Here is a 7,832-nt window from a genome sequence, read left to right as displayed (position 1 = left end):
TCATCCATAAATGAGATACTAGTACACAAAAAGGAATGAACTATGGATGCACACAACTACTCTGACAAGTCTCAAAAACATTGTATTGAGCAAAAGAAGCCAGACACGAATTTATACTCTATGATTTCATTTACATAACATTCTAGAAAAGGTGAGTCAAATTTAATTTTTAAACTTTATTTGAGAGCAAGAGAGAGATACCGAGAGAGATTTGTTGTTCCATTTAATATGCCTTCACTGGTTGATTCTTAAATGTACCCTGACCAGAGATCAAACCAGCAACCTTAGCGTATGAGGACGAAGCTCTAACCAACTGAGCTATTAAACCAGGGCCACAAACCAAATTTTCTTTGTTAATCCTCACCCAAAGATATTTTTTTCCATTAATGGGAAAGGGAGGGTAGGAGAGGGGAGAAGAGGAAACATGGATGTGAGAAAGACATATCAATTGGTTGCCTCCTGCACTCAGGATTGAACCTGCAAACCAGGCACGTGCCCTTGACTGGAATCAACCCATGATCCTTCAGTGCATAGGCTGTCTGCTTAACCACTGAGAACACTGGCCAGGTCTCAAAGCTCATTTTCAATGCCTGAGTCTCTAGAGGTTCACAAATCTATTTATTTACCACTCACATAGTTCTATGTGTCAGCTACTGTTCTAAGTGCTTTACAACTATTTAATTCTCAAAACAGGCCTAGGAGGTGCGTGCCATTATTAACCTCATTTTACAGATGAGGAAACTGAGGTGCAGGGAGGTTAAAACAGTTCACACAGTCATCCAGTTAGCAATTTCATAAGAAAGGAAGTCTGCTTACAGAGCCTGTGCATGGATGCACCATGCTAGCCTGACTCTCTTTACAATTTGTCTGCTAACCCCCTGCCCTCACTCTACTGTGGACAGGAATCAGCACCCAGTGTGTCAGCACCTGGCCCTGTGAACACTCAGTATCTATTTCTTGGATGAGTTAAATCATTATCCAATTATCAGATACTCGGGGGGTCCCTCAGCCCGGCCTGTGCCCTCTCGCAGTCTGGGAGCCCTCAGGGAATGTCCACCTGCTGGCTTAGGCCCACTCCCCAGGGGATCGGGCGTAAGCTGGCAGTCAGACATCTCTCTGGCAGCCTGGGAGCCCTCGGGGGATGTCCCACGGGGAGCGGGCCTAAGCCACAGTTGCACATCCTTAGTGCTGCTGAGGAGGCGGGAGAGGCTCCTGCCACTGCCACTGCGCTCAGAGCCATCAGCCCGGCTTGTGGCTGAGCGGAGCTCCCCCTGTGGGAGCCCACTGACCACCAGGGGGCAGCTCCTGTGTTGAGCGTCTGCCCCCTGGTGGTTAGTGTGCATCATAGTGACCGGTCATTCCCCGTCATTCTGCCATTAGGATCAATTTGCATATTACCCTTTTATTATATAGGAATATAGGATTCTTGTTGGTTCTAATGTGCTTGTTATTATATACTGTAATGGGTTGCATTGTGTCCCCCTAAAATGTATATGTTGAAGCCATAACTCCCAGCACTTCAGAATGTGAGTGTATTTGAACATGGGTCATTTATTTATTTAATATATTTTTATTGAGTTCAGAGAGGAAGGGAAAGGGAGAGAGAGAAGAAACCTTAATGATGAGAGAGAATCATTGATTGTCTGCCTCCTGGACGCCCCCCACTGGGGATCGAGCCCACAACCCAGGCATGTGCCCTTGACTGGAACCCTTCAGTCCACAGGCTGACACTCTATCCACTGAGCCAAACTGGCCAGGGCTGGACATGGGGCCTTTTAAAGAAGTGACCAAGTTAAATGATTCTGTTGGGGTGTGCCCTAATCCAGTCTGACTGGTCTTCTTATAAGAAGGGGAAATCTGGACACAAAGTGACACAGGGGATACTTGCGAATGGAGGAAAGACCGTGTGAGGACACAGTGAGAAGGTGGCAAGCCAAGGAGGGAGGTCTCAGAAGAAACCAAATCTGCCAACAGTCCGATCGTGGACTCTCAGCCTCCAGAACTGGGACGAAATACATTTCTGTGGTTTAAGCCACCCAGTCTGCCAGTCTGTGGTATTTTGTATGGCAGTCCTAGCAATCTAATATCCACGTACCGTGCTATTACAAGCATTCTAGGTTTGTCTAAATTTATCTAGCTCTGTGAATATATTCATAACTCCTTGAGAGAGCTCTTTAAAATACCATTTAGCCACCTCTTTGGGGCAAGGGTGTTGCTCTTAATTCCATGGGATTTAAATATTTATTTTCACCATAAAGCTAAGTCATTTGACAACAGGGACTGTGGCATCTGTGTATATTCCCAGTAACTCCTGAATAGGCAGGACGCATAGTGGACACTCAGTAATGAGAATAGAATCACACTTCTTTCTTCCACCTCAGCCAGCGCCGGGACAAAGAACTTACCAGAGGCTCCCAGTCAGAATGGATGGTGAGAGGTGGGGGAAGGGATTTCAGGGCCCAGACTCATCAGAAGGAAAAAGTACAGGGAGAGAGGGAGAGAGGGAGAAAGGAAGAGAAGGAGAGAGGGAGGTGGATAGATAGATAGATAGATAGATAGATAGATAGATAGATAGAGCTCCTCAGCAGGAAAGGTGAGTTACTGTTGGAGAATTGCATTTTTCCTGCAATGAGGAAGAAGAAGAACTAACAGCAGGACGAGTGTGTGTGTGTGTGTGTGTGTGTGTGTGTGTGTGTGAACATCTGCCTTGCTCAGGAATGCAGTAATAGGGGTGGGAGTAGAGCAACCCGGGGTCTATAACTCTTCATTTCCTCTGCAGCGTTTCTTTAAAAAGGAATGCAAATAATAGGGCAAGAATTATGGAGTGTATTTAGAAAATTACCATCCACGGGCAAGGACTTCCAGGAGGTTAAGAGTTAGATTTTTTTGCTGCCTGAGCACCCTCTCCTTTTCTTTCCTTGAATACCTACTAACTGATTCATTCATTCAATAAACATTTGTCTGCCCTGCTGGGAGCTGTGTTGGGTGCTGGGGCCACACTGGTGACAGGACGCCTGCCTGATCTCATGCTGCTTGTGTTCTAATTCTCATAAGCAGCTAAAAAAATGTCAAACTTGCAGTGTTGAGGGAGAGAATAATAGTCAAGTGATTTCCCCGTTCACTGACTCACTATCTCACTGATCCACTCATTCAAAAAGATCTGTTTAGCACCTATGAGGTATCAGGGGCTGTTCTAAGCATCAGAGAAGGGGTTTGAATGGGACATTGTCTCTGTCATGGGAGGGCTCAAGTCAGATGAGAAAACAGATAATGCTCATGGGCCCAAGGGCAGTGATGGGAGTGTGACTGTGGCAGTATAAGGGGAATGTGGCAGTACAGGAGAGATGTGGTAGTTTATAGGGTGACTGGTACTGTAGGGGGACTGTGGTGGTACAGGGGAATGTGGTAGTATATAGGGGAATGTGGTAGTTTATAGGGTGACTGTGGTACTGTAGTGGGACTGTGGTGGTACAGCGGAATGTGGTAGTATATAGGGGAATGTGGTAGTTTATCCCGTAGGGGCTAATTTTAGCCCCATGGTTGCTTAGGGTGATTGTGGAGGTACAGGGGAATGTGGTAGTATAGGAATACTGGATAGGAAATGGTCACTCTGGCTGAAAGGGTCAGGAAAGTCTTCCCAGAGCAGGGGTCATTTGGACCTAGTCTTGAAGGACAGTAGGGGCAATGTGGTTTTTTGTCCAATAGGAGCCAGTTTAAGCAAAAGGGGGAGTCTTCTGGAGCATACACGGGCTTTTCTGAAACCCACAGGAAACTGGTTCTCCCCAGGCCTGGGACAAGGAGCTGGAGAGAGTTTGGGAACCAAGGCAGATATTTCCTCTGACTTTCCAAATCTTCAAGGGCTCTGTCTCTCCTCTCTGCACACCTGCTTCCTACCTCTCCACAATAGGTCAGCCGTCTAGATTTTTCTGCCCACCCACAGCTCCTGAGCTGGCCCATCTTTGAGTGAAGAGCCAAAAGAACCTGACTCATTTATTAGGCCCGATTCCACGACCTTGGGATTGACCGTCTTGAGTTAGGCGTCCACCCTTGGCCCGAACAGCTATGGTCGGGGAGGGCAGAGTCCCTGATGAAAAACTGGCTGCCAGGCCCCATTCCTGAAGGTGGGAGAGGCCGTCTCAGGAAGGGGTGGGGTGAGCCAGGCTGACACTACAGAAAGGGTCTCCCACAGGTGCAAGGGTGAGGAGCTGATGAAGGCTTTTAATTTTTAGATCATTTAAGAAAGCTGGTGGCATAGGAGGTGAAGAATAGCAAATACCACAGGTCTAAGTCAAATTCACAAACAAACAGGAATAACTAAACAGGGAGGGGGTTGGGGGGACTGGCTGAAAAAGGTGAAGGGATAAAGCCAAAAACAACAAACTCATGGACACCGACAACAGTATGGTGATTCCCAGAGGGAAAGGGGGCAGGGGAGGTAGAAGAAGGTAAAGGGGATAAATGATGATGGAAAGAGACTTGACTCGGGGTGGTGAACTCCCAGTACAATATGCAGGTGATATATCACAGAACTGTGCACCTGAAACCTGTGTAATTTTATTAACCAACAAATTCAATAAAAAAGATTAGATGACACATACCAGAGGATTAAGTGACAGAATCTTGTGAAATTTCCATAGTCAGTTTAACCAAGAAGGAGGAGAGATAATCAAATGCCAGGGTCAGAAAGCAGTTTGAAAGCTGGGAGTAGGAAAAGAGCAGAAAAAAGAGACCCCTCTCCAGGTGTGTGTGTGGGGGGACAGAGGAATAGAAGGCCTGGAATCCCCATCTGTGGGGCTTTGTTTTCTTGTGCCCGAGCTGTATGTGGCCATTTTAATCAGATAGAAATACTCAGGAGGCTTTCCCGGAGAAGGGAATTTCCTTTCCCTTTCAGGTCAAGAATTTCCCAGAAGCCTTTGGGACTGCTGGAATTTCTGTTATGAAGTTCAGGAATCCTGATAATTTTGGGGCAACACTATTCTTACTAATACAAGGACATTAAAAAATGGCAGAAAAAAAGAGAAAGGAAAAAGAGACTTCATGAAACATGACTAAAATATACCAAAATGTATCATTTTTATAGACTAGGTCATCAGAGAAAGGGAATTGTTATTAATCTGGCTTATATTTTCAGTATTTCTTCTGAAGATCTCAAAGAAAGCCAAATGAGTTACCTTGAATCTACTTCTTCCAGGGTCTGCCAATGACTAAACTGAGACAACCAATGAGAAAGGGAGAGACAGAGAGAGACACACACACACACACACACACACACACACAGAGAGAGAGAGAGAGAGAGAGAGAGAGGGAGAGAGAGAGAGAAGTGTGTGAGCTTAAGGCTGCCTAGACTCTCCTGAGTGGTTCTCAAAGTATGGGCCCAGGAACACTAGGGAGTGGAGTGCTTCCCCACTTATTTAAGGGAATGTGTGAGGTTAGACCTTCCTCATTTTAGTACTAAGACTTTATTTTCCATTTTCACTGTGTTTGTATTTACGCTGATGGGGCCAAAGCAATGGTGGCAGCTCAGGATGAATTAAGACAATGGCACCGACTGCCCTGACGTGTGGTGGTCCTAGGTTCTTCCTCATCATGCCTTTGCATGAGGAAATGCCAGCCGCACGGACACATGTAATCTTAAAAGGAGGAGCATTTTAATAGTCCCCCCTGCCCCGGTAGTTGTAGATATTCTTTTTTATACCACAGTAGTCCCTCCCCCCTTATTCATGGTATACTTTTTAAAAACTGTTTTTATTGATTTCCGAGAGAGGAAGGATAGAGAGATAGTAATATCAATGATGAGAGAGAATCAGCGATTGGACACCAAGGTTGACAGAACCTATACCCTCCCCCTGCCAGTTCAGAGCCCTTCCCACTACACCATGGCCCTAAATCCTCAACTGTTCTTTGCCCTTCCTCTTCTTGCTTTCCTCCCTTTTCTGAGCGCCACTCTGAGAGCTTGGGTTTCCTAGCTTCTTCCTTAATTTGAGATCAAACCAACACCCCTCCCTCCCTTCCTTCCTTCCTTCCTTCCTTCCTTCCTTCCTTCCTTCCTTCTGCGGGCCTTTATTCATCCATCATTGACCAAGGGCTGTGTGATGCCAGCTGAATGTACAGTGAGTGCACAGTTGGTTATCAGAGGTTCCTAGTGAATGAAGGTTTTTCATTATCAAGACTGATCCCCAAATGTAGATGGACAGGACAGCCAGCCCCTCAGTGTCATTTGAGAAGATCTAGTTATGTATTAGCATCTTTGTTTAGGGGTTCAGAAGCCTACAGGCATCAGAATGATATTAAATCAGCCCAATAGCATATATAAATCGCCTGATCTGCATTTTGGGACTAATTTGGTAGCCACTATTTATCTACTTAGCCAGCTTGAAATTCACATTTCCCCCTAGCACACAGTTAAGGAAACCCAGAGAAAGGTTCATGTTTGATGAATTGAGGAGGAAAGAGTCAACACAGACCTAAGAGATTGAGCTGTCTCATTTTAGCCCCATGGGCTCCTGAGTTTTCTGGAGCATGTTATCATGCCCTGTCTTTAAGAACTGCTGAAGAAGGATGGAATGTTAAGACTTATTCAAGACAAAGCAAGGTAAAATCAAAGCTTGTACCACATTCTTTCTAGGAAACTGATACGTTAAAATATTCAATAAGCCACTGGCATCATCTTGCTAAAATAACACGTTTCCTTTTCATGTTATTTCAGTTGTTAAAAGAGACAGATGAAACTGATAGTTATCTGACTGAATATATTTGTGTTGGGTGATGTCCCTATCCTGTCTCTACACCCAAGCCATTCACTCAACAAATATTTGTCAAACAGTATGCGAGTGGAGTGCAGGCTTTTTCAAGCTATGAGTCACAAGATATTGATGGTTCATGAGCTCTGTTGGGCTACAACTGGCATTTAGAAAAAAGGAAATAGAACCAAATGAAATAGAATAGAAAACACTGATGTGAATTATATGTAGTAAGGGTAAGTACTGATACATGAAACTTTTGGTTCAGCTTCCTGGTGTGCAGTCTATACATCCCAAATGACCAGAATTGAGTCATGCGTCCAACCTTGTACCACTCACTGGCAGAGGACAGTGGAGTCACCATGGCTGGTTTTTCCTGTGATTCTTCCAAATCCAACTGCAAGTACAAAGAGGAAAATGGCCTTCTGACAGTGTCTGCCGCTGAGGAGCTCACAGGCTACCTGGGAAACCAGGCAAAACACTAATAGGTATTAAAGAGTGGAAAGGGCTGCACTAATGGTACAAATAAAAGTGCGGGGCGGGGGTGCTCCAGGGCTGTCACAGGCATGTGAGTTGGGTCTTGAGGACTGAGGAAGGTTTCTTCAGGCAAAGGCGTGTGGCGGAGGAAAGGAATAGCACGAGGAAGGGTATGGAAGCAAGAGCATAGGTGGTCAGGGGCTCACGGGAGTGTGCTGGAAGGGAGACTTCCGGAAGTGAGAGTGCATGATGAGTGACAGGAAACCAGACAGGGCTTGGTGAGCCCAGATCATGGAGCCTTGGATGCTGGGTTAGGGAGACTGGACTTGACCCTGATGTTATGACACTGAAGGGTTTCCAAGCTTGGGATGCTCTACTCAAAAATAGCTACAAGGTAGTTTCATTTACTTTGCAGGAGTAAAGGAGATGGGGTTCTTGTCCAAAGCTCTGTCTCCCAGAAGGCTTAGTCATTACCTGTGTACACGGTTAGGTCAATTACATGTTGATTTCTTCTTTGCGGTTGGCTAGTTCATTGGTTGAGTTCCTGCCAGCTCATTCTGTTTCCAGCTGCATCTACAGAGGACTATGCAACATTCAGCAACACATAACTTTTAG

Source organism: Cnephaeus nilssonii (assembly GCF_951640355.1).
Source record: "Cnephaeus nilssonii genome assembly, chromosome: 17".
NCBI classification, from domain to species: domain Eukaryota; kingdom Metazoa; phylum Chordata; class Mammalia; order Chiroptera; family Vespertilionidae; genus Cnephaeus; species Cnephaeus nilssonii.
The sequence above is the reverse complement of the archived record's forward strand: the minus strand, read 5'-3'. Positions refer to the sequence as shown.